General features: G+C 48.5%; 1 long non-coding RNA gene, 1 other non-coding gene and 1 pseudogene across 2 annotated transcripts in view; 1 reads left to right on the top strand and 2 right to left on the bottom strand.

The window, feature by feature from the left end:
• The window catches only part of LOC122485023, a 69,481-nt gene extending 65,780 nt beyond the window's left edge, over window positions 1-3,701 (bottom strand). Inside the window, exon 1 of the long non-coding RNA XR_006297770.1 lies at window positions 2,943-3,701. This is a non-coding gene — a long non-coding RNA (uncharacterized LOC122485023). The remainder of the gene's footprint in view (window positions 1-2,942) is intronic.
• Window positions 3,702-9,923: 6,222 nt separating this feature from the next.
• Window positions 9,924-25,100, bottom strand: LOC122486025 (annotated as a pseudogene).
• TRNAW-CCA lies at window positions 10,577-10,648 on the top strand. The gene has a single exon. It is a non-coding gene; the product is annotated as a tRNA-Trp (tRNA).
• Window positions 25,101-26,497: the final 1,397 nt, after the last annotated feature.

Genomic DNA, 26,497 nt, shown 5'->3' with positions numbered 1-26,497 from the left:
AAGACACATATGCAGGGAACTATAATTCAGATGAAAGGAGTGATTGTTCTTTACTATTGTCTGGGTGAGAAGCAAAGCCTAAAAAGAAACATTTAAACAGGAAGTCTGCAAGGAATTAAGGCGGGGTTCTCTTACACAGAGGTGAAGGCATGTGTTGTTGCATGTTGGAATGCATTTAGACGTGACTTGGTATCTGCATGTGGCCATGCCCTATGACCCAGCAGTTTGGGGAGTTCCTTCAATCACTACCTCTGAAGGATGAGTGTCCTTAATTTTGTAATTATCAATTGCCTGTTAGTGATTATGCGAGGAGGTAAAGGAAGGAGATGCAATAGGGGGGGCACATAGAAAGCATCAAAGATCCTGATTCTGTTCCATGTCTTAAGATGAGTGGTGTAGAGGGGCACCTGGCTGGCTCAGTCAGGTAAGCATCCGGCTTCGGCTCAGGTCATGATCTCGCAGTTGGTGAGTTCGGGCCCCGCGTCGTGCCCTGTGCTGACAGCTCGCAGAGCCTGGAGCTGCTTCGGATTCTGCGTCTCCCTGTCTCTCTGCCCCTCCCCCATTCACGCTGTGCCTCTCCCTCAAAAACAAGCATTAAAATTTTTTTTTAAATACAAAAGTCTTTTCCTCAATAAAGACAAATCTTGAAGTGACAACCTTAAATTTATAGCTTAAGGAACCAGAAAAAGAGTAAAGCAAACATAAACCTGTCAGGAGGGAAATGGTGAAGATTCGAACAGACAGAATAGACCATAGAGAAATTAATGAAATCAAAAGCTCGTTCTTTGAAAAGACCAACAAAGTTGACAAACCATTAGCTGGAATTACTTAAAATAAATAACATTCAGAATGAAAGTGGGGACGTGACTACGTATAAGAGTACTGTGAACATCTGTATGCCCACAAATTGGATAGGCTAGATGAGATGGACCGATTGCTAATAACACTAAAAATAGAAAAAATTAGAAAATCCATAGATGATAACTAGTAAGAAGATTAAATCAATCAAAAAACAAAAACAAAAACAAAAAAACCTCCCAACAAAGAACCTGATGGTCTCACTGGTGAATTCCACCAAACATTTAAAGGACAACTTATACCGGGGTACCTGGCCGGCTCAGTCTGTAGAGCATGCAACTCTTGATCTCAGGGTTGTGAGTTCAAGTCTCCTGTTGGGCATAGACCCTACTGAAAATAATAATTTTTTTAAAAAGCTTTAAAGAAAAACTTGCACCATCCTGCTCAAACTCTTAAAGAACTGAAGAGGAGGGAACACATCCTAACTCATTCTACGAGGCCAGCGTTGTCCTAATACCAAAGCCAGACAAAGATACTGTAAGGAAAAAAAAAAAAACTACAGACCAAAATATCTCTAATAAACATTGATGTAAAAATCCTCAACAAAATACTAGCAAACTGAATTCAGCAGTATATTTAAAGTATTATACAGCATGCCCAAATGGAGTTTATTCCTGGAATGCAAGAATGGTTCAACATTCGAAAATCACTCTGTGTAATATGGCACATTACCAGAATAAAGGACTAAAAACACATGATCATCTCAATGGATGCAGAGTAAACATCTGACCAATTCAATCCCCTTTCAACACAATAAGAGTCATATATAAAAACCCACAGTGAACATACTCAATGGCGAAAGACTGAAAGCTTTTCCTCCAACATCAGGAACAAGGCAAGGATGCCCACTCTCTCCACTTCTATTCAACGTAATACTAGCCAGAGAAATTGGGCATGAAAAAGAAATAAGAGCACTCAAATGGGAAAGGAAGAAGTAAAACCACAGATGACATGATCTTATATGTTGAAAATCCTTAAGAATACACATACAAACTTAGAATACACGAATTCAGCAAAGTAATAAGATACAAAATCAACACACAAAAATCTATTGCATTTCTATATACTAACAATGCACAATCCCCAAAGGAAATTAAGAAGACAATTCCATTTACAACAGCATCAAAAAGAATACAATATTTAGGTATAAACTTAACCAAGAAGGCAAAAAGATTTGTACACTGAAAACTACAGAACATTGCTGAAAGAAATGAAAGCAGACGTACAAGAATGGAAAGATAACTCATGTTCATGAATTGAAAAACAATATCGTCGAGGTGTGAATACATTTATATTTAAATACCACAATATAGTAGCCAGAGACTACCATATAAGACACATAGCTGTAATATATCGTGTCTCTTTTTTTTCATGAGAAGGAAAACAATCCCTGGCAAAGAAGCCCTTTCAGGAGAATTTACCTAATACAAAAATATTATTTAAAAGAAACCAGGGGCGCCTTGGTGACTCAGTGGTCAAGCCACGGACTCTGAATTTCCTCTCAGGTAATGATCTCCTGGTTGATGGGATCGACCCCCGCCCCCTCGCTTCCAAGGAGCTCAGCACTGCTTTCTGGGGTTCTCTCTCTCTCTCTCTCTCTCTCTCTGCCCCTCCCCCGCTCACATACACTCTCTCTCTCAAAATAAACTTAAAAAAACAAAAGTTAAAGAAAGTAACCAGCACAAGATCTACACAAAGAAACTATGAGTAAAAGCAAAGTTTGTCTAGCTCACGAAAACAAGGTGTCAGAGGGAATGAAAACTATGATCAAAACTTGTCATCAAAATATTTAACTTAACGGAGCCATCCCCTTTGTAAATAGGAGGCACACGCACAGATCCCACAGCTCAGGCAGAAGGCAAGACAACAGAAGGTGAAATAAACGTGGGGTGCACAGAAACAAAGAAAGAAGCACAAAACTCTGAAAATGGCTTCCCGCGAGAGAAAGAAATGGACTGGGGGGTCTGGGGTGCTGTTTTAATACAGGATTCTAGAACTATTTAGCCTTTAATTTAAACTCTGTGGATGTAAAAACAAATCTATCCCCTTCCCCACCCCTGCCCCCTCCAGCACGCAATGCTTACTTGTCCGCCGCTCATACTCCTAGCCTGGGAGAGCCCCCGGCCGGGCAGGTTGCCTGCTCCTTCCTAGGAAAACACCACAAGGTCTTGCTTGAACGAGTCCCTCTTGCTCCCGGTGTCTTATCCCACCTCTGCTGCCTGGGCCCACGCAACATCCGGCTCCACCTGCACGTCTGCTCCCTTAGATCTCAATCCCTGGTTCTCCAGTTGCTGCTGCCTCTTCCGGGGGTTGCAGACCCTGGCACCACAGCCCACATGTCCTGGACCCCCAGGCGGGCCCTCCCAGGCCTGGCCCCCACCTGGGCCCCCATGTGTCCCGGTTTCAGTTCATAACAACTTCGCTGTCATTCTCGATCACCTTATTTGCAGGAGCGTGGGTTGGGGGAGCAGGGCTGCGGTGGCTCCCGCAGCTCTTGAGTGTTGTTTACTGTCGCCACGGAAACCTCCCCGCAAGCCCTGGGCGGGGCTTAGGAAGGGGCGTGGTCAGAGCCCAGCGAGGCAGAGGCGGAGGCTCCTTCGGAGTCGGGAATTCTAGCCGGCGTCCCGCGCCCTGGGCGTCGGGGAAGCAGCCCCGGGACAGGCAGCTTGGCGCTGGTATAGCGGGTTCGAGGAGTTTTCCTCTTCCCGCGGTGGCGTAAAGACGGGCCGGGGACCGACATCGGATTCTGAACGGATGGAGGACGTGTGGGATGGGATGAGAGGAAGGCGGCAGCTGAAAAGTACCGGCAGTCAGGAGGGGGAATTTCGTGAAGGACTTCCGGGGGTGGGGTCACGTGGCGAGGTGACCCCTCGACGTCACAGACGCCCATTGTGACGCGCGTGGAACCTCAGCCGCCTATTGGCTCGGCGGGCGCGGGATGGGGCTAAAAGCCCAGGCGCAGGTCCAACCCTGGGCTTAAGGGGGCGGGCAGAGAGGCGGTCGGTGTCTCGGCTTCCGACGGTAGGACCCAGCTCTCTAGGCCCTCCGCACCCGCTCTGTTGAGCTGGCAGCGTTGGTCTGTCGCGCTTCCGGGACTCGCGCCCAACCTCAGACCTCGGATTTCTTTGCCCCATCCTCGGCCGTCGCCCATCCGGACTCGACTCCCGGGCCCACCACTGCCTCCGCTCCAAGCCCCCAGCCTCGCTGGTGCAGCACCTGTTGCTTCCCTCCCTCGTGGCCATGCCCCCGTGCCACACGATGTCTTCGGGCGAAGTCACAGAAGTCCTCGGTGCAGGCCACTGGCCAGCTGGACAACTCTAGAGCCTCTAGAACAAATTTGGTCTGAAACCCATTTAATCTTTGGAAACATCTATCGAAGAAACTGAGTTGAGGGTATAAGAACGAAAATAAGGGTCATGCCCTATAGAGGAAAATCAAAATAGGGAACAAGGAACTAGGTCTTGAGAGTGGCTACAAGTGTTCATAGAGCAGACAGGTTGCCTTTTTGAGCCCGTGCTGGCTAAGAAACATCAGAACCTCAAAGCAGTGCTTAGAAAGGTGTGGAGAGTACAGGTCCGTCTCTTAAGGAACCCGTGGATTGCTTGGCTAATTGTTATCCTGGGGGAGATGGGGAACCTAAGTCCTGGGCCAGAATTTCTTGAAATGTTTTGGGAGTCTCTATTACTATATTATTCTCGGGAAAATGTCCCTTCAGAAAGAGAAGATCTCAATGGACCGGACAACGGATTAAATGTTCAAAACCATCTCCATAAAAATGCAAGCGGCTTGGGGCACCTGGGTGGCTCAGTCGGTTAAGCGTCCGACTTCGGCTCAGGTCACGGTCTCGCGGTATGTGGGTTCGAGCCCCGCGTTAGGCTCTGTGCTGACTGCTCAGAGCCTGGAGCCTGTTTCAGATTCTGTGTCTCCCTCTCTCTGACCCTCCCCCGTTCGTGCTCTGTCTCTGTCTCAAAAATAAACGTTAAAAAAACTTTTTTTTAAATGCAAGAGGCTTTATAATACTGTCAAAATATGAATGGAAGCCCAAAGCAGAAAACCTCTTAGGGGGGAACAGAAGGGGACCAGCAGAAGGCTCTTTAAAGGAAGTTGTTGCATATACGACAAAACAAGAAAAAATGAATAAAGACCACCAAAGAAGGTAAAGTTGTACAATAGAAGAATTCAAGAGCAGATTCGCTGTAAAGGTGAAGCCAAGTAAAATATCAAATAGCTACTATGGCACCAGAGACATAGTAGGCCCTCAGGAAAAGTAATTGATAACATACGAGGTGAGTTTCCAGAACACTCAGAGTAGATTTATGAAACATTTTGTGGTGACGATTCCCCAATATGTGGTGACCTATCCATCCAATAACACAGGAAGTTTACACTGTGGATATTCGGAGCCTGCAATTGAAGTGACTTGACCGGAGTCCGTTAGAGCCTACTCAGAGAACGAGAACAATATGTATTAGAGAAAACCAATCTGAGAATGTAAAGTGGGAAAAGGGGCCAGGACCATAGCTGTCTTCTGGCTTAGATGATGCCACAGTAAGTATTAACAGCAAGCTCAGTTCCTACTCATGCTTACAGAGAAGCCAGAGCTAAGTTAAATTACATCTCCTTCCATGCTGGTCAGCTCTGTATGCAACCCAAGTTCTCCATTCTGACACGTCTGTGGAAGCCTAGTAGTCACGCTTAATATTAAGAACCAAACACTTCTGTCTGGAATCTCTTGGTAGAGCATTGCTTTGCTGAATCCTTAACAACAACCCCTTTGAGATGAGTTCTACTGCTCCCAGTTTAGAACTGAGGTCTCTATGGCAAAGCAAAGTTGGGTGACCTGTCCGACGTCACACAGTTGGCAGGTGGCAAGGACAGCAGGACTGGAACCTCTGTCCTGACCCCCAGCCACCTTCGTATACTTGCTCACTCCTTGGTCGAGTGGATCTCCTCACAGTGACCCTGGTCTTTGTCTGTGTCGCTGAAGACATTTCAACTCCACCATTAAATTCTGATAATAGGAACAAGTCTCTCCTTTTTACAGTCACAAACTATACCCCATATTAGAAGAGCTCTGTCGTAGTCCGAAAAAGACAGTGTCTTCATCTTGCCGTTGACGGAATGACAGGGCCGTGCCTGCCAGTGAGGCCGATCTGTGCGTGTAGCCCCTACTCACTAAGCCTCAGTTTCCATCAGATGCATTTGGTCAGCATTTTTTTTTTGTTAACATTTTATTTATTTTTGAGAGAGCACACGCGGGAGAGGGGCAGAGAGGGGGGGACGGGATCTGGAGCGGGCTCTGCATAGACAATAGCGAGCCAGGTGTGGGGCTTGAACTTACAAACTGTGAGATCATGGCCTGAACCAAAGTCAGACACGCAACCGACTGAGCCACTCAGGTGCGCCTGGTGAGCATCAGTAAGCAGAGCCTTTGGGTTTAGTAAAATGAGGCTGGAAAACATCTCCAGAGACAAGTGCAGCCCACGTGGTCACACAGGGCAAAGACAAACTGAGAAAGTCACATTTATTGTCACACAGGGACTAGCTAGACAGCACCCACAGCTGATATGCCAACAGACATAAACCTTCCAGCTTCCAGAATTCCATTTCTCCCATGTAAAGGGTATCCATGCTGCCCCAGTCCCCTCTGGCCATGAAAAAATGTGGCAAACTTTTAATGAAACCATTGAAAAATATTCAATCCCAGGGGCGCCTGGCTGGCTCGGACAGCACAGCATGCAACCTTGATCTCAGGTCGTGAGTTCAAGTCCCATGAAGGGCACAGAGCTTATTTAAAAATTAAAAAAAAAAAAAATCAAGACCTGACAAGTGAGCCAAATTTCCCTGGTGTCACCTGAACCACCTCCTCGTCCGACTCGATTTTGACTCAGGTCGTGATCTCACGGGTTCACGAGTTTGAGCTCTTCGTCCAGCTCTGGGCTCATACTGTGGACCCTGCTTGGGATTCTGTCTCCCTCTCTGCTCCTCCCCCGCTCGTTTTCTCTCTCTCAAAAGAAAAAAAAAAGAGAGAGAATGAAAATCTGGCATAAAAGAAAATTACCACGAAAATCGAAATGCCTTAAAAAAATGCCTAAAGTAAAAAAAAAAAAAAAAGCCTAAAGTTCCCCTCTCCATCCCCCTGCCCCAAATCTGCAGTGTTTTTGCCTCTCTGCAGCCATCGGACTCAAGTTCCATCTCCCGTCACTGATTTAGGAGTGGCCTTTACTGTCAGTTAATCAGGAGGCTAAGGTCCTGGATTATGCCACCCTGGCTCCCAATGAAAATGTAAATGTTCTACCAGTTTCCAGGGTGTTTTTCCTTCGGAAGAGTGGAGAAGCAAGCAGACAGCCTCCAGCTGTTAGCTTTTGGCCGCTACAGTTTGCACTCCTCCCGGAGTGGCCCTGACCCGTGACCCGGGGTTCCTCCGCCAGGCAGTCTTTGTCCTGAGCCACCCCACAGGTTGGCAGGTCTATATCGCCACCTGACAGCTCCCCCCACCCTCCTCCGGGTCGGCTTCCTCCCGTTTCCTTTCACAGGTGTCACCCCCAAGAACCCAGCCTGCGATGAGGCTGTTCCCCAGAGCTGCGTTACAGAGAGGACACCCACTCCACAGAGTATTACCCTTCTCTCAGTGTTCAGGTCCCGGTTGGCATTTGCTGGAAAAGAAATGTGTAGATCAGAAAGATCTAGGACGCCTTTGACGGGCTTTGGAGAGTTGGAACGTTTTCAGCCCCTTGGAAAATAGAAGCCAAGTAAAAAGTTTTTCTAAGAGAGCAATTGCCTGGGTCTGAGATGATGCCACACGAAGCAGAGACGGAGAAGCCAAAGTTAACATGTTTTTCTCAGGGGTGAGGCAGCCCTTGCTATAATTTCTGCAGCCTTCCTTCTCCATAGCAGGTATTTCTGGAGTTCTCGCTGCCACATCCTTTTAGTCAAGTGTCCCTGTGTATTCACTCACTCCAGGGCCAGCTTCCCTGGCTCCTTTGTAAATCCAGGCTGAACTTGAACAAGAGAACAGTCAAGATGGCTCCTGGTGCTTCATTATTACAAACACAGTTCTGATGAGAACAATCTTGAAGGTCCATCATTGCATTCACCCTTAACTTTATTATTTTTTTTTTTTAATGTTCATTTATTTTTTGAGAGAGAGCAGGGGAGGGGCAGAGAGAGAGGGACAGAGAATCCTAAGCAGGCTCTGCACTGTCAGCACAGAGCCGGATGTGAGGCTCGATGTCAGGAACCAAGAGACCATGACCTGAGCCAAAATCAAAAGTCAGACACTTTACTGACTACTGTTTCTTTTAGTGCATATTCTCTAGAAGAGGAAATGCCTGGACAGAAGCATTTGCTACATTACAACCCAAATAGCTAGTATCAGTTTACATTCTGTTCCAGTATTTCGTGAATTCTAAATATTCACCGTTTTCCCCACATCTTGCTAACGTTGGCGATTACCTTCTTTTTGTGTTTAACTGGACAATGACTGTTGCGTAATTTTGAAATTTTCTGTATTTTTAAACAGAAGTTGTGTGTGTGTGTGTGTGTGTGTGTGTTTTTAATAGGGTTTGGTTCTAAGGTAAAAAAAAAAAACCAAAACAGTTCTGTGTGATTTCTGGGCAGTCACAGAATTTCAGTGAGCCGCAGGCTGGGATGATGGTGAGGCAAGTGAGGCATTCCCCACCCCCCCCAACCCTGCCCATGCAAAATACAAGTGTGGGTGGCTCCAAAAAAACTCAGTAGTCAAGATAAATTTAAGAATAATGCAATATATATTAAAAAATATATATATATATATCAATGCAAAAAACACAAGATACACAAAGTATCAAAATTGTACACAAGAGGCTTCAGCCCTGCACATCAGCATAACTGCCTCACTCCCGTCACTTTAGTTGGCCCTGGCAAGCAGGCGTCTAACTTTTAAAAGGACCCTTTAATTATATCTGCCCAAATCTCTTTAGTCCCTTCGTCTGATTGCATTACCACACTGTAGTTTAGAAAAACTGGCCGTTGGTTCCACATCCTGGTCCCCAGGAGGGCGGGGACATGACAGGTGTATCCAAAAATCTGAGCAGGGGGATTCCAGAGTGTCTCCGGTCTTGCCTTGGGTGTGAAGCATTTCTTCCAGTAGATTCTGGACTCTTGGCCTTGGTGGAAAAGGCACTGGCTTCTCCTCTCAGTGACTTTGCCTTGTGGCCAAGGCCAAGCTGTTTCCACCACTCCCTAGCTGACATTCCTTCCCAGTTACAATTCACCCCCAGGCCATCAAAAGCAATAAGGAAGTGACTCCCGTCTGGATATCTGTAGATGTAATCAGTAACCTGGGGCTAGCTGACTCGTGCCTGGCCCTGGGGACATCGATAGAACCTTCTGGTCTCTGCTTCTCTGACACCCTTGGCAGGCCGCCTCAGGACTCACTGTTAAAATGCCCGCTATGCTCACACCTGGCCACAAGCACATGCCAAGACTCCTATCCCGTTTGACATGGAGAACCTCTGGGGGCGGGGGGGAGGTCTTAGCTCCCAGAATAACCAGGATGGTGAGATGCCCTTCACCCCCACTGGCTTCACTGAGAGCCCCAGACACCGTTCCTCTTTCCCTCCTATAGTGAGGCCCATTCCAGGTCGTTCCTTCTCTGAAAAACACCAGGCCCTGTGGGGGTTGTATTTAGAATTGATTGATGTTTCATGTTCCTAGACAAGGATAGCGGTGTATATTACTAATGGCTTTTTTTTTTTTTAATTTCAAGAGCTTACTCACTTCATAGTCTTATTTTTCTTAATAAAGGTACTTAATAAAGTACTTAATAAAAAGTACTGTCCAAAAGCAGGGACTTAAGACTCCCAAGAGGTGGACCATGAGCCCCTTAAAATCATGCTAGGAGAAAACATTAACTAAAATACGCGGACAAGATGACGACAAGCGAGGAAACTGACAAACTGTAATGTGCCATAAAATCCCATCTCAAAAATGAATCTGAAGTGACCGGAAGGGGGACGCTGATGTTCCCTGTCCCGATCCGGGAGCCAGACATGCAAGGATTTACACTGCGTGCAAACGTGCGGCTACTTTTCGCTCCGCGTTCCATTCATCGAGTCAAAGGTCAAAAACATACTGGGGATCACACACAGCCGGTAAAACTCTGCAAAAAGAAATGCACACGAGCGTCAGCAGTGGCGGTCTCTGGATGGCGGCGTTTTCAGCGGCTCTGATGCTCTCTTCCAGATACTGTGCTGACCCTCCTCAAAGAAGATGTTTCCTTTTACAGTTCACAGCACAGTCCCGGCTGGGGGCGGGGGGGCGCCCCGTCTTCCTTCCCCCGCCCCGGCCCCGCCGGGTCGCGGCCACCGGGAGCAGCGTCCTCGAACCCGCGCCGCGGCGGCCGCCGCCATTTTCCGCGTGGCGGCCGGAGGGCCTGGCGAGTCCGCCCCGCGGAATTCGGGAGCCGCTCCCGCCCCCACCCCGGCCGCCTCCGATCTCCCCCTCCACACCCCCCACCGCCCCGTCGCCACCCGCCCGGGCCCCGCGGCCGCGGCGCCCGGCCCGGGCTCGGAAGCCGCCGAGCGCCGGTTTCCCGGAAGCCGAGGAGCGGGCCGCTCGAGCTCCTCCCCTCGGACGCGCGCGGGGGGGACCGCGTCTCGGAGCCTAGGTATTCCCAGCCGCGGGACCGTGCCGGCGCGGCGAGGTCTTTAGCGACGCAGAGTCGTCTGCTCGCTGTGACCTCGTGGCGCAATGGTAGCGCGTCTGACTCCAGATCAGAAGGTTGCGTGTTCAAGTCACGTCGGGGTCACGGTCGCCTTTTTTCCCTCGCCAACCACGGAGGGCCGCAGGAAGCGCCGCAAAGGCCGTTAGGGGAGAAATCCGGCCTCCGGCGAGCGCTGTCACACTGCCAACGGGCGGAAAACCCCGCTCTTTTTCCTCGCATCGCGAATACGGGGTTTATAAATGCGACTGCGAGAGGCAGAGGTTCCTTGCGGCGGCCGACAGGAGGCGCGGCGACAAGCTCCGAGTGACCCCCCTGCGCCCTGGCGGCCGCCCTGCCACCCCCGCCTGCGTTGATCGCGGGCCCCCGGGGTTACCAACCCCCATCCTCCACCCACCCCCACCCTCGCCTCTGCAAAGCCGCGTCTCCTCCCCCTCCCCCTCCCCAACGCACTTGGGCCCCCTGGGAACGCCACCTGCCGGAAGATTGAATTCACACCTGCAGGGGCCTCTCGTCCAGAAAGGGGGCCCTTGTCCCAAGGTCTGGTGCCTTCTGCAGGTGTCTCCTTGCGTGCCCTGACCGGCTCTTTCCGCCGCAAATGTTCCCCACGCTCAGAAGCTCGGTGTATTTGGCTATAGCCGTAAGGCCTGGGTATTCACCTCGATACGTTTGTCAATAGTTACAAACAAAACAAAAACAAAAGAGTGCTACCTGTCCACCAGTAAAGGGATGCATAGAGGAAAAAAAAAAAAGCAGTTGCCTAAATATTTCAACACATACTGTATATGTTAATGATACTATGGATCCTTATTAGAATGTGGATGGGAATTATTCACACCGACTGGAGGAGAGTGGTTACTTCTGGGGAATGAGGAGGTAGAAGGGATGGAGGACAGAGTCTTACTTTTCTTTCTTCTTTTTTCTTTTTTAACAAGCATACCCAAACGTTAACATTAATTAAATCTGGTTAGAGAGTACATGGAGTCTAATAGGAAACCTGGGTTCCGGTCGGAATTCACTCTGCCTGCAGAGACCCAAACGTGCAAGTCAAAACATTAGTTTATAATTTCCTGGGTTATTAGGACCCACAGCAAGCTGGCAGAGGTATATTCTCTCTGAAAGAAATGCATTCTCTAACCAGGCCTTCAACTTTTCGCACACGTAAAGTGCCAGTGCAAATACACTCGCATTTTGTTTTAAATAAATCAAAAGAGAAGTCCTTCTGCGTAAGAACCAGCAAAATCAGATCCACAGACTTCGGATATGGGGATTCTCAGATACAGAATGCACGATGGGTGGGTTTAATCTTTTGAAAACGAAAGGACTAGGGCGCCTGGGTGGCTCGGTTGGTTGAGTGTCCAACTCTTGATTTCAGTTCAGGTTATGATCCCAGGGTCGAGGGATCGAGACCCGTGTTGGGCTCTGTGCTGAGTGTGGAGCCTGCTTGAGGTTCAGTCTCTCTCGCTCTGCCCCTCTCCCGCACTAATATGCTCTCTCTCTAACATATAAACAAACAAACAAGTAAAGCAAAAGAGTGGCCTAAGAAATTAACAAGAGACAATAAAAACGACTTGATATGTTTCAAATACCAAAAAGAAAATTCCAGAAATGAAAGAGTGAATGAATATTCGATTTTAGAAATACATGGGTGTGTTATCTAGCAGATTAGACAGAGCTAAAAAATAAGAATGACATAAAATATTTTGGCGGTTCAAAATACGTTTGTAAATCTTGACATTCCCTTCAAAAGGTGATGCCTAATTCTCTTCCCCTTGAGTATGGGCTGAACTTAATGCCCTTCATCTAACAAGTAGGAAAAAAGTAGACGTTACGGTGTGTGAGTTTGGGCACTTGGTCATAAAAGAACTGTGGTTTCTTGCCTCTCTCTGGATCCCTTGCTCTGGGAAAGCCAGTTGGCCAGTTGCCAGGTTGCAAGAACCCTCATGATGTGCTACAGAGAGGCTCACTTGATGAAGAGTTGAAGTCTCCAGCCAATAGCCTCATGAGTAATCCCCAGTCAAGTTCTCGATGAGTGCGCCCAGCCAGCATTTCAAGTCTACTTTTACGCGAGACCCTGAATCAGAACCAAGCAGCTAAGCCACACTCGAATTTCTGACCCTCAAAAACTATGTGAGATAGGGGCGCCTGGGTGGCTCAGTCGATTGAGGGCCCGACTTCAGCTCAGGTCATGATCTCACAGCTTGTGGGTTCGGCCCCGCGTCAGGCTCTGTGCTGATGGCTCAGAGCCTGGAGCCTGCTGAGAATTCTGTGTCTCCCTCTCTCTCTGCCCCTCCCCTGCTCATGCTCTGTCTCTCTCTGTCTCAGAAATAAATGAAAACGTTTAAAAAAATAAAAAAATAAAAAACCTATGTGAGATAATAAATGTTAAGATGCCAAGTCTTGGGGTTAATTTCCCGTATAGCAATGGATAACGACTACAAAGGCAGAATTAAACAAATTACACCGAAGGCAAACAGAAAAAGATACAAAAGATGGGGGGGGGGAATAAAGCGATATTGAGGATAGAATGAAAATGTCTAATCTCAGCCTAAATGGAGTTCCCTGAGGGACATAAAGAGACGGTAGGGGAGCGGTAGTATTTGGAGAAATGGTAGCTACTAACTTTTCAGAATTGATACGAGACATGAGTCCTCACTCTCAAGAAGCACTATGCCTCCTAAGCATGATAAGGAAAAAAATCCATGCCTGCAGACAAAATAAGGAAACTGCCCAATATCGAGAGGAAAGATTTTTGTAAAAACAACCAGGGGATTAAAAAAACCCAATTACCTACAAGAAAAAAGTAAGAGCTGGACTGAAGCTGAATTCTTAGCAGCGACCATGAAAGCCAGAAGAAGTGCACTATTAATTCCAAAGCACTAAAATAAAAACAGTTGCCAGCCTAGAATTACATGATTGGGAAGTTATCTTTCAAGAATAGAGACATTTTCGGGCACCTGGCTGGCCCTGTTGGTGAAGCCAACTCTTGATCTTGGGGTTGTAACCTCAAGCCCCACGTGGGGTAGAGAGATTACTTAGGGGCGCCTGGGTGGCTCAGTCGGTTAAGCATCATCAGCTCAGGTCATGATCTCGCAGTCCGTGAGTCTGAGCCCCGCGTCGGGCTCTGCGCTGACAGCTCAGAGCCTGGAGCCATGGGGCGCCTGGGTGGCGCAGTCGGTTAAGCGTCCGACTTCAGCCAGGTCACGATCTCGCGGTCCGGGAGTTCGAGCCCCGCGTCGGGCTCTGGGCTGATGGCTCGGAGCCTGGAGCCTGTTTCCGATTCTGTGTCTCCCTCTCTCTCTGCCCCTCCCCCGTTCATGCTCTGTCTCTCTCTGTCCCAAAAATAAATAAACGTTAAAAAAATTAAAAATAAAATCTTACAAAAAAAAAAAAAAGAATAGAGACATTTTCAAGCAAATGAAAGCACCAGCATCCCTCCCCAAAGGACTCTCTGAAGGGGGTACTTCAGGGAGAAGGAAAGCAATCCCAGACACAAGGTCTGAGATGCAACGAGGACCCAGTGAGCAAAGGAAATGGTAAACACATGGGTATAGCCAGCAAACCGTGACCGTGTGGAAACACTAAAAATAGCACAAGGAATAGAGTGCCTGGGTGGCTCCGTTGGTCAAGCAGCTGGTTTCAGTTCAGGTCATGATCTCGCTGGTTGTGAGTTCGAGCCCCACCTCGGGCTCACTGCTGTCAGCCTATCAGTGCACAGCCTGCTTCAGATCCTCTGTCCCTCTCTCTGCCCCTCCTTTGCTTGCACTCTCCTAAAAATAAATATATTTTTTTTTAAATAAAAAATGTGTGGACTTGCAGAATAGAAGCACAATACTGGGCAAGAATGACATGCAAGCCAGAGTAAATTTAGTCTGGGAGTAAAGCCGTTAAAGTTTCTATTTTTCGAAAGGAAGGATACTTATTAATCGGAAACCACGTTATATTAAAGTGTAGGGTAATCACTAAGAGAGTAGAGGTAATTGATTGATTATGCAGTCCAAAAAAATCAGCTAAAGATATCGAGATCTGAATAATAAGCAAGTTTGGTCAAAGGGATAGAGAGAGAACTCTGCATACAACAAATGGAGAACAATGTTCTTGAGTTCACATGAAACATTTCATATAAATGGGATCGCTTTCTCGACCATGAAGTCAATCTCCACAAACTCCAAAGCATACGTATCATTCAAGTCACTTTCTCTGACCGAATTACGATGAATTTAGAAACCAACAAGGAAAAGCACACTAAAATTAGGATATTTAAAAATACTTGTGGGGTGTCTGGGTGGATCAATCAGTTAACACCTGACTCTTGATTTTGGCTCAGGTCACGATCTCGCGGTCTGTGAGTTCGAGCCCCGCGTCGGGCTCTGTGCTGACAGCTCGGAGCCTGGAGCCTGCTTCTGATTCTGTGTCTCCCTGTCTCTCTTCCCCTTCCCTGCTTGAGCTCTGTCTCTCTCTCAATATAAATAAACTTAAAAGATGGGGCGCCTGGGTGGCGCAGTCGGTTAAGCGTCCGACTTCAGCCAGGTCACGATCTTGCGGTCTGGGAGTTCGAGCCCCGCGTCGGGCTCTGGGCTGATGGCTCGGAGCCTGGAGCCTGTTTCCAATTCTGTGTCTCCCTCTCTCTCTGCCCCTCCCCCGTTCATGCTCTGTCTCTCTCTGTCCCAAAAATAAATTAAAAAAAAAAATTTAAATAAACTTAAAAGAAAACCACTTGTAAATTACATCATAGAGCAAAGACAAAAACCAGACACTTAGGCAATCGGAAAAAAAATTGGAGTTACGGACACTGCAAAGAAGGAGATAAAATGGCCACTGTTTGCAGATGATATGATTGCGTGACAGAAAACCTAAAGGCCTCAGCTGGGAAACTACGAAAGACAAAACGAGAAGTCAGTAAGATAGTGAGGTGCAAAATTAATGTACGGAAACCAACAAAATCAACCAACGACCAGTTAGAAGGAATAAGGTGCAAAAGGTAGACATAGGAACCAAAACATTTCACATTCACTTTTATGTTGTTTAGATTTTTTTGGCCACCATATGAGTATATTATCTGGCCAAAAAAAAGTTCTTAGTATCGATGAATGGTGTACTCCTTGAGGATACAGAAAGCGTGTGGACAGAAAGTTGATAAGGGCCTGGTGTTGGGCAGGCAGGACTCAATAAATAGCCTCACAGACTGAAGGACCCGGGTCAAGCAAAGAACAGGTTTCTAGAACAAAATCTCTGACATCAATATCCAAGACCTCTGGGATGGGATGCCCCTGGCGGTGGCTTGTATGGGGATGGTTGGAGACACAGGGGTCCCCTGGAGGCCCCCCATGTGATTCCATGCGTGCATGTGCATGTGCACATTCCAAGTGCATGTGCACTTCTGTATGTCGTGTGTATGACCCACTGTCCCGGACCTTGTCCTAACATGACTTCTCCCATGGGTGTCCCATTTATTATGTGCCCATTTATAGCCCACCTGTGAGTCTGACCCGGCATAGGACCCTCTGGCCGAGACCCAGAGGCGGGCGGGTGGTGGCCGGGAGAGCTTTGGCTGGGGAAGCTACCTAGAACTGGGGCATCCCGTGTGATTGGTCAGGGGTGAACATTTGCTTTTCCCTGGCTGGTCCTAAGTTGGAGGCAAGGACACAAATCAGGGAGGCTGTCAGTTGTTAATCAAGTCCTGGGCATTTGGGGCTATTTGCCATAGAGGTTATTGTTTGACTTACTGGATCGTTACCGGAGATAGCAGCCTGACTTTCTACAAGTCCCACTTACAGCAGGCTGTCTTCCCGGGCTGGTTACCGTCACGAGGGGTTGGTTTCCTGGGCGGGCTGCTGCAGATTGGGAGTTACAGTTCTACTGGGGTTTTTTGTTTTTTGTTTTCGCTTTTGTTTTTGTTTTCTTAAGTAATCCCTGTGCCCCACATGGGGCTCGAACTCAGGACCCGGAGGTCAAGAGTTGCATGCTCTACCAACTGAGCCAGCCAGGTGCCCCTAGAGTTCTACTTTTATATATGGCCTGGCCTTGGTCCATTTGTATATTCAGTCTCTCAAAGGCCGTTTATCCCCCAGCTGCCTCCCTGCAGGGCCACTCCCACCTGTGGCCTCAGTGGAAGTTCACAGCCCCCACCAGGTGACCCTCTCTGTCCCAAATGCTGGTAAGCATTGCCCCCCCCCACCCCCAGGTCTGCAGGCCCCAGGCTCAGACACCCTGGCAGGACTCTCCAGAGGACTCATGACTGCATCCCATCGTCCTTGGCTCCAGAGAGATGGAATATTCCTGGGGCAACAGAGTCTGCTCCTTCGGGAAACAGAGCACGAGTGGCCAAAGCTTTGTGAATTCAGCAGGGAGACTGCATTCTGTTTCCTCCCCAAGCATCTGAACTTGATGCTTCCTCACTAGGTGACCTCAGCCCAGGGACACGCTGCAAGGTGTGAAGAGGTCCCTACACCCTCATTCCCCTGAGCTGCCCTTAGTGGGGAGAACTCTAGAAGCTGAATGTCGGAAAGCAACAGAGCGACGTGTGCTTACTTCATCTGCAGGGGATACACAAAACTGACAGTGGCGAAGAACAGGGACAAAAGTGACGGCGACGAACCCGGCTATATTTTTGAGTGTCCTAAGCACATCGCAGAACTAGAAGGTCTCACCTGTACCAAACAGAGTGGCAGACCCACGCACACTCACGCACAGGACTGGAAAGGAACGTGCTGAAACATTCGCAGTGATCGTCTCTGGGCGGCAAGATGACAGGTTTCTGTTTTGTCTTTGTGCCTGTGTTTCTCATTTTCCCACAATGCACCGTGGCAAGTGTACCAAATGGGGCTGGGGGTGGGGGCGGGGGGGGGGAAGCTTGGGTCTAAATCCTGGCTCCGTCTCTGATCAGTTGTGTGACTTGAACGGTCTGTTTCCCCGCTCACTGCCCAACACCCTCATCTGGAAAACGGGACCCATAACGGTTCCTACCTCGTAGGGGAAACGAGAAGGTTCAGTGAGTGAATTTATGGAGAGTGCTTCAAACGGCGACTGGCACATAGTAAACACTATAGACAGTGGTGTTGGGTATTTATTTATATGAATATTATTATCACAACGTTATTACTATACCCAAGGCCAGATATTCCTCATTAGATCGATTAGTAAAAGGAAAGGTCCCATAAGTTCAGCACTTGGACGCGAGAACATTCTGCTGCCTATCGGACCCTGTGATTTCGTGTTCTGTGTGCTGTGAACAGATCGTGCAAATCCTCACCCCTTGGGCCGCGGTGGCAACCGCAGGCAGCCTGGCTCTTGTCAGGGCCCCCAGGGCGGGAGATTTTCACCATCGCTGGGAACGCAGAGACCACAGAGACCGGCCGCCTTCTTAGGGACATAGCTCACCAGCAGAGGGCGCAAGTGGCAAGCCCAAGGAAAAACTGGGCGGTGAACTTGGAACTCCTTTTTTCCCTCTAACGTGGGGAGTACTAAGCTTTTTTTGTTTGAACACCCTTACATTTTTTTTTTCTGGGAAGCGAGGTACCCCTTGCACATTTTCAGCTGGGCATCTAACGCTTTTATTATCATGTAAAGTCGTTGCCAGAGCGGGCATGTTATAAATAGTACCGTGTTAAATTAAGCAGGTACATCATTTTTAAATATAGCCCGTGAAGCGTAAACACCGCTCTGATTCGGTACTATGGTGCATTTTAAAAATGCAAGAACGGGTTCTTGCTCACCAGTTAGAAATTTTGCACGTTTCCCTTTTTCTCTTTGCATTTCCATTGTTCTCCCTGCAGATGTAGGATAATGTGATATACTCTCGTGCTGAAAGTCTTTTATTTACGACCCTGTCATACTGCTCCCCACGAAAACGCAAATGTACGTTGAAAATGAAAACGGCTTAATTCCTGAGACCTTAGGGGTCTGGTTAATTTTTCTTGGGGATTAATTTATCACTATGATTCATATTAATGCGCGGCGCTGATGCAAACAACACAGATGTATTACAAGTTGTGTGTGTGTTTTAATGTTTATTTATTTTGAGATAGAGGACACCCAGGCGTGCTTGTGCCCATGCGAGGTGGGGCGGGGGGAGAGGAGAGGGCGCCTGCGTGGCTCCGTGGGTTAAGACTTGGGCTCAGGTCATGATCTCACAGTTCACACGTTCGAGCCCCACATCGGGCTCTGTGCTGACAGCTCAGAGCCTGGAGCCTGCTTCAGATTCGGATTCTGTGTCTCCCTCTCTCTCTGCCCTTCCTCCGCTTGCACTCTGTCTCACCTCTCTCAAAGAAGTAAACAAATGTTTAAAAAAAAATTTTTTTTTTTAAAGAAAGAGAGAGGGAGAGAGGATCCCAAGCAGGTTCCACACTGTCGGCGCAGAGCCAGATGTGGGGCTCGATCCCACAAACTGTGAGCTGAAATCAGGAGTCCACAGGCACCCCTGCATTACAAGTTCTGATAACAGAGCTTGCAATGGTCAGATTGCTTCTTTATTTGGCACTTCAGAAGCTGTTACACCCAACTGGTTGGCTCAGTCGGTTAAGCTGCTGACTTCAGCTCAGGTCATGATCTCACGGTTTGTGGGTTCAAGTCCCACGTCGGCCTCTGCGCTGATGGCTCAGAGCCTGGAGCCTGCTTCGGGTTCTGTGTCTCCCTCTCTCTCTCTCCCCTCCCTGGGAGAGCTGGGCCAGAAATCACTGATCCAAGCCAACCCAACGGAAGCCTCCAGACCAACTCACAGATGGCATCTATGCAAATGGATGAAAAGAAATTTTCCCAAATGACTTCATTACTACACAGCTAGGATAGCAGCACAGAGAGCAGGTAGTATTTCTGTTTTATATGCTTTGTATTATTTTTAGTTGTTTATATTACATATTATAAGCATCACATGCCTCCATATTCTATTTAATTGTCTCCCTTTTCTCACTGAGATACTTTGTACCTCTTCAAATTCCATGTTTAGCAAGTTCTATAAATAGAATTTGAAGGTGAGAAAAATGCAAATATTTGAAACACACCTAGTTGTTTTTTTAATTTTGAAAAACAGGGATAGTGTTTGGTTGATTGAGGCTTGAGTCCTTTGCGTTTGGAAGATCATGCATGATGTCTGGTCTCAGATGCTTTGAAATAGACAAAATGTGTGTGTCTTAGTGGAAGAAATAAGCTTTGAAGTTAGACGTATTATACTCAAATCCTAGTTTGGCCAATTGCTTTTACATTGGCCTCAGTTTTCTTACCTGTGAATGATAATAAGGAATAATAAGGTCCATATTGCGTTTTTGTGTGGTTGGGTTTTTTGGCGGGGGTTCTTTGTGGGTTTTTTTGTTTCTGTTTGTGTTTTTTTGTTGTTTTGTTTTTGTTTTTTTGGTTTGGTCTGGTTTGGGTGATATTGGACAATGCTCTTTTTATATTCCGATTAGTCTAAGGATCCTGACTTTCCAGCTCTCGCTCTAAATTCCCTAGGATCTTGGGCTAGTTCGTCACCCTCTGAGACCTAGTTATCCGGGCTGTTGAACGCAAGGATTTCAGTGGCTACTCATCACAACCCACCCGGCATTAACACTCTCGGCACTTAGGTCTCTCCGACCTTGTTACCCCCTCGTGGTCCTCTGCAGCCCAGTCTTTTCGACAAGTCCAAATGCGGCCTCAGACCCGCCCCGGTCTGCATTTCGATCTCCAGGTGACTGGCAGGCCCGTCAGCCCTAGCATCCTAGATTAAATAGATTTGAGGCATCTTAGAAAACGAAAGTACCGGAATCACTATAAATGTAGAAATTTCACAAACTCTTGGATCGAGGGTGCTCCTGACAACTTGGAGATGATAGCCGCCCTTTCTGAGCCCCCACATCTGAAAGGTACGGAACTTGTGCGTTTATCGTGTTTTGTTCCTGGGGTCAAACAATGCGTTTGCTGGGTACTCCTGTCTCTTAATGATCTGGTATTAAATTATGACCTTTTATTTTCCCCGCTGTCCCTGGAGTCAGGCAGAAATCGTTTGCAGTCCCTTTCTGCCCCCTTAGTGGCCGCTTACCCTTGGACAAGTTACTTAGCCATCGAACCTAGATTACCCCGTCTAAGGAAACTCATAACCCCTCTAGGATTGCTGTGAGGATGACGAGGCTATGGATGAAAGCACTTAGCCGTGCTCCGGAATACGGCAGTGGCTAATGCTATTACAAAACAGAAAATGCCATCCTATCAACTTATGGGTAATGATGTGACATTTTTACGGTGGTTGTATTAGTCAGCTCGGGCTGCCATAACAAAACACCATAGACTGGGAGTCTTAAAACCAGAAATTTATTTTCTCTCAGTCCTGGATGCTGGAAGCCCCAGATCTGGTGTCGGCTGACTCATTTCCTGGTGAGGACCCTCTTCGTGGCTTTTATATTTTTTTTAATTTTTTTTTCAACGTTTATTTATTTTTGGGACAGAGAGAGACAGAGCATGAACGGGGGAGGGGCAGAGAGAGAGGGAGACACAGAATCGGAAACAGGCTCCAGGCTCTGAGCCATCAGCCCAGAGCCCGACGCGGGGCTCGAACTCCCGGACCGCGAGATCGTGACCTGGCTGAAGTCGGACGCTTAACCGACTGCGCCACACAGGCGCCCCTTTAAAATTTTTTTTAATGTTTATTTATTTTTTGGGACAGAGAGAGACAGAGCATGAATGGGTGAGGGGCAGAGAGAGAGGGAGACACAGAATCGGAAGCAGGCTCCAGGCTCTGAGCCATCAGCCCAGAGCCTGACACGGGGCTCGAACTCACGAACCGTGAGATCGTGACCTGAGCTGAAGTCGGACGCTTAACCGACTGCGCCACCCAGGCGCCCCTTTAAAATTTTTTTTAATGTTTATTTATTTTTTGGGACAGAGAGAGACAGAGCATGAATGGGGGAGGGGCAGAGAGAGAGGGAGACACAGAATCGGAAACAGGCTCCAGGCTCTGAGCCATCAGCCCAGAGCCTGACGCGGGGCTCGAACTCACGGACCAAGAGATCGTGACCTGGCTGAAGTCGGACGCTTAACCGACTGCGCCACCCAGGTGCCCCCCTCTTTGTGGCTTTTAGATGGTGGCCATCTTGCTGTGTCCTCACACGGCCTTTCCTCTGATGCATGTGACCTTCTTATAAGGGCCCCAGTCAGATTAGGACCCCACCTTTAGGGGCACCTGGGTGGCTCAGTTGGTTAAGCGTCCGACTTCAGCTCAGGTCACGATCTCACCTTCCCCGCTCATGCTCTGTCTCTCTCTGTCTCAAAAATAAATCAAAAGATTAAAAAAAAAATAATAAAATAAAATAAAGGACCCCACCTTTATGAACTCATTTAACTTTAACTACTTCCTTTTCTTTAAAGAAAAATTTATTTATTTGAGAGAGAGAGAGAGAGAGAGAGAGAGTGGGGGAGGGGAAGAGAGAGAGGAAGAGAGAGAATCTCAAGCAGGCTCCATGAGCCAACACAGGGCTCAATCTCACGAACCTGACCTGAGCCGAAATCCAGACTTGGACGCTTGAACGACTGAGCCACTGAGGCACCCCACTTTAATGACTTCCTAAGGGCCCTACCTCCAAATACAGTCACAGAGCTTCAACCTGTGAATTTTGGTGGGGACAGAAAAGATGTGCTTACCTCAGATTATTCCAGAGCTATCACGTGGCAAACAGAGAAGTCAGCAGAATTAGGACTGTGGTGTGTGATTTTATATCATGTCTCAGTATAGTGAAGAACCTCTCTCTTCTTCTTCTTCTTTTTTTTTTTTTTAATTTTTTTTATTTATTTTATTTTTTTTTTCAATGTTTATTTATTTTTGGGACAGAGACAGAGCATGAACAGGGGAGGGGCAGAGAGAGAGGGAGACACAGAATCAGAAACAGGCTCCAGGCTCTGAGCCATCATCAGCCCAGAGCCCGACGCGGGGCTTGAACTCCCGGACTGCGAGATCGTGACCTGGCTGAAGCCGGATGCTTAACCGACTGCGCCACCCAGGCGCCCCACTTCTTCTTTTTTTAATGTCGACTTTTATTTTTGAGAGAGAGAAAATCAGTGTGTGAGCAGTGCAGGGGCAGAGAGAGAGGGAGATACAGAATCCGAAGCAGGCTGCAGGCTCTGAGCTGTCAGCACAGAGCCCAACTGTGGGGCTCGAACCCACAAACCGCGAGATCATGACCTGAGCCCAGATGCTCAACCGACTGAGCCACCCAGGCGCCCCAGTACATTTGTGTTGTTTATAATTTTTTAACGTTTATTTATTTTTGAGAGAGAGAGAGAGAGAGAGAGCGAGCATGAGCAGAAGATCAGACAGAGAGGGAGACACAGAATCCAAAGCAGACTCAGGCTCTGGGCTATCAGCAAAAGAGCCAGATGCAGGGCTCAAACCCATGGACTGGGGAGATCATGAGCTGAGCCAAAGTCTGATGCTTAACCGACTGAGCCACTCAAGCACCTGAACATTTGTGTTGTTTAAACCGCTAAGATGTGGCAACTGGTTACAGCAGCCCGGGAAACCGATACAAATCATGAGGTCCCCACCACTGAAGATGTTCAAGAAAGAAAAGAGAGGACCGTTTACCCTGATAGTCATAAAGGGTGCACAGAGCATTCTAGATCATCTCTAAGGAGGCAAATGGCTCACGGTGGCCTCCTTCGATAGAGTTCACGCTGTGCTTTTACACACATTTTTCCCTTTGACCCTCTCGATACGTTTATGGAAATAGACCCGCTCAGGATTAATTCTCATCGTTGAGTGCAAGAACATTAAAATTCAAGGTGAGGTGGCTGGTCTGTGGTCACGCAGCCAGGAAATGGCAATGGCAAGGCTAGAACCCAGGTCTTCCGATTTACAGACTGGGGGCCCCTTCCCCTCGGCGATGTTGCCTCTTTCAGAGGCCAAAGGTCTCCTTTCGCGGGGAACTGAGTCAGCTTGGCTTAGGCTGTCCCAAACCGGAACCTAGGGTGTCTCCTTTTAGCCTCCAAATCCAGCCCCAGACCAGCTGTGCCCTGCACCCCCGGGGAGCCCGGAGTCGGAGCTCCTGGCCAGGTTGGGGGGCTTGAGCTCCTTTGTGGCTGAGCAAGGCGCGGCTCTATGAGTGACCAACGCCCTGAGCTCATGTCGTGGCAGCAGCCGGCCCAGGTGTCAGCCTCTGGCCTTGCCTGGAGTTTGCTGGTCGCGGTCATAAGGGATTGTGGCCACACGTTTGTGCGACGGCCAACTGGGCCTAAAATCTCAGGGTGCTGCGTCAGGCCACGGTGAGCGGGGCAGGGAGGAATTACCCGTCGAGGTATGTGTGGCTGCACCTGAGGGGGCAGTGCTCCCAGCCCAAGGTGGCAACAAGTAGTCCCCTGCTCTCTTGGACAGGAACACGGGCTTCCGCTGAGCACACGTGTCAAAGGTTTGACAAATGGTGAGGTCAGACCCGAGCCGAAGTCAGACCCTCAACGGACTGAGCCACCCAGGCGCCCTCGGCTGTAGACTTTTCTACATATCTTCAAAAGTTCCTCTAGTTCAGGGTGCCTGCGTGGCTCAGTGGGTTAAGCCTCCGACTTTGTTTCAGGTCACGCTCGCATGGTTTGTGGGTTCGAGCCCCGTACCCGGCTCGCTGCTGTTAGCACAGAGCCTGCTTCAGATCTTCTGTCTCCCTTTTCTCTCTGCCCCTCCCCTGCTCTCTCAAAAAGAAACATTAAAAAGAAAAAAAAAAAGAGAGAGAAATTTCCTCCAGTAAGAAAGAAAGCCTGCCTAGGGATAGGGAGGAGTTCCTCTGACCCCCCAGGCCAGTTATCTTGAAAATTCCACCAGCTTCCGGCTGCTGCAATAGACCCTCGGGGTCCATTCCATCCCGGCACAGGTCGCCTACATTTCAGACTAGTCCCTCCTTCCGGAGCAGCAAGTTGTTTTATCAACAGGCCAACTTCAGGATTTGGAGTCTTTCCCCTGTCTCAGGATCTATGCGGATCACTCTTCCTCCAATGTTAACAGGCCACCCAGAGGTCCCTCTCAGCATCCATACACATCCCATCTGGACTTTGTTCTTCTTCCAGCTTGTAAACGCTTCTGCGGTTGGAGATCTTTCCTGTCTGCAGGTCACAGTCAAAGGCATCCACGGAGGACAGGCTGCCAATGTGATAGAAGATTGTATGGTCCAGGGATCCATCCAATCCGTTGGAGATGTCCACGTGGCCCAAGGACTTTCCCACGGTCAGGAAGGAGGGGCTACAGGGGCCCCTGGTGCCATCCAGAACTTCTGGGGTTGTTTCCTCAGCCACGGTGCCAGCTAAATCTCTCCCATCAGGATCCACCTTGCTGTTCTTGTCTTTACTGTGATCAGGACAACTGCTGACTGATCTTCCCAGTTCAAAGCACAGAACTTTGTTCCGACTGTGGCCATATAGCCCCCCGACTGGCGAAGGGCCACAGAGCTGACAGGACATCCACGATCACTTGCTGTGCTTGCTTGCTGAGCGAGTCCCACCGGCAAAACTCTTTTGCAGAAATCTCTACAAAGACCAGAGCGTTGGACGCCTCCTCCCACCCTGGAGATTGGTCGTACTGGCCGTACCCGGGCAAAACACACTTAATCTTTTTTTTTTTTAATTTTTTTTTACATTTATTTATTTTTGAGAAACAGAGTGAGATGAAGCGTGAGCAGGGGGAGGGGCAGAGACAGAAGGAGACACAGAATCTGAAGCAGGTTCCAGGCTCCCAGCAAGCGGTCAGCACAGAGCCTGAGGCGGGGCTCGAACCCACAAACTGTGAGATCATGACCTGAGCCGAAGTCGGACGCTCCACCGACTGAGCCACCCAGGTGCCCCCAAAATGCACTTAATCTTAATGGAAGACATCGTCACAGGGGAGATCTTGGTGCTGGTGGCCCTCGGAGAGCTGGCTCAACCACAGTGCTTTTTAATGGATTGTTGCCCACACCTCTTTCTCCGCCACAGCCTGTACTCCATCCTGTTTCAAGGGGTGGCCCCCGGTTAGCCTGAATCAATCATCAACCCTGGTTGGTTCTCCAACCAGGTTCTCCAACCTACCATGAAGGCCTTTTTGAAGATAGTATCGGGAAGGATGCTGGCTTTCCCACTGTAGGTGAGATGAGGTTCCATTTAAATTTTACTTTTAAGATGATAGGGTGGGGGTGCCTGGATGGCTCAGCTGGTTGAGAGTCCGACTCTTGATTTAAGATCAAAATCCACTTTCCCTTCTTCTGTAAGTGCTGAGACACAGGGCCACCACCATGGCGTAAAATACACTCAAAGCCTCTCGAAGCATCATAGATGCTTAAAACACTGTGTACCTACGTTCCAAAAACAGCACCCCAGTTAGCTAAAGAGCCTGTTCACCTTCACAAACCCCACGAGAAGACAGTAAGGGGATATGGTGAAAAACACAAGGAACCTTGGAGTCAGGGGCATCAGAGTTTGTGAGAACTGGGGGCCAGTGACTCTGTGGGTGGTGGCTTCCTCATCAAGTGAAGCCAGTTTTGCTGAGCTGAGGACGCATGTGAATAAAGGGCCCAGCAGGGTCAGGAGAACTTGAAGGAAGATCTGCTCTCAGACAGATTCTCCTGAAACATCTGACTTCCAAGGACGAAGGCAAGATCGGCCATATAAGCAAGAAGAAGAAGAAAGCTGTCTGCATCAGATCCGTTAGACTGTTTTCCTCAGTGTGAGAGGCAGCGTCATCCAAACTGGACCAGGGATGGCTAGGGAGGAGCCCGAGGGAGGGAGGGCTCAGGCATATCCATCAGGACTCCCAGATTCACGTTCCTGAGGGAAGCAAGGCTGGTACTTTGCTAACATGGCAAGTGCATCCGGGACATCTTGTAGGCAGGAGCAAATCAGAAACCAAACACTTGGATTCCCCAGATCAGTGAGACCTGAGTCCTCTAAGTTGTATACGTCCTGACCTAAAATCCTGCCCCTCGACTTTTGTAATGCCGACGTCTGAAGACGTGTCACCAA

Source organism: Prionailurus bengalensis, chromosome E1 (genome assembly GCF_016509475.1).
Source record: "Prionailurus bengalensis isolate Pbe53 chromosome E1, Fcat_Pben_1.1_paternal_pri, whole genome shotgun sequence".
NCBI lineage: Eukaryota > Metazoa > Chordata > Mammalia > Carnivora > Felidae > Prionailurus > Prionailurus bengalensis.
The sequence above is the reverse complement of the archived record's forward strand: the minus strand, read 5'-3'. Positions and strand labels throughout refer to the sequence as shown.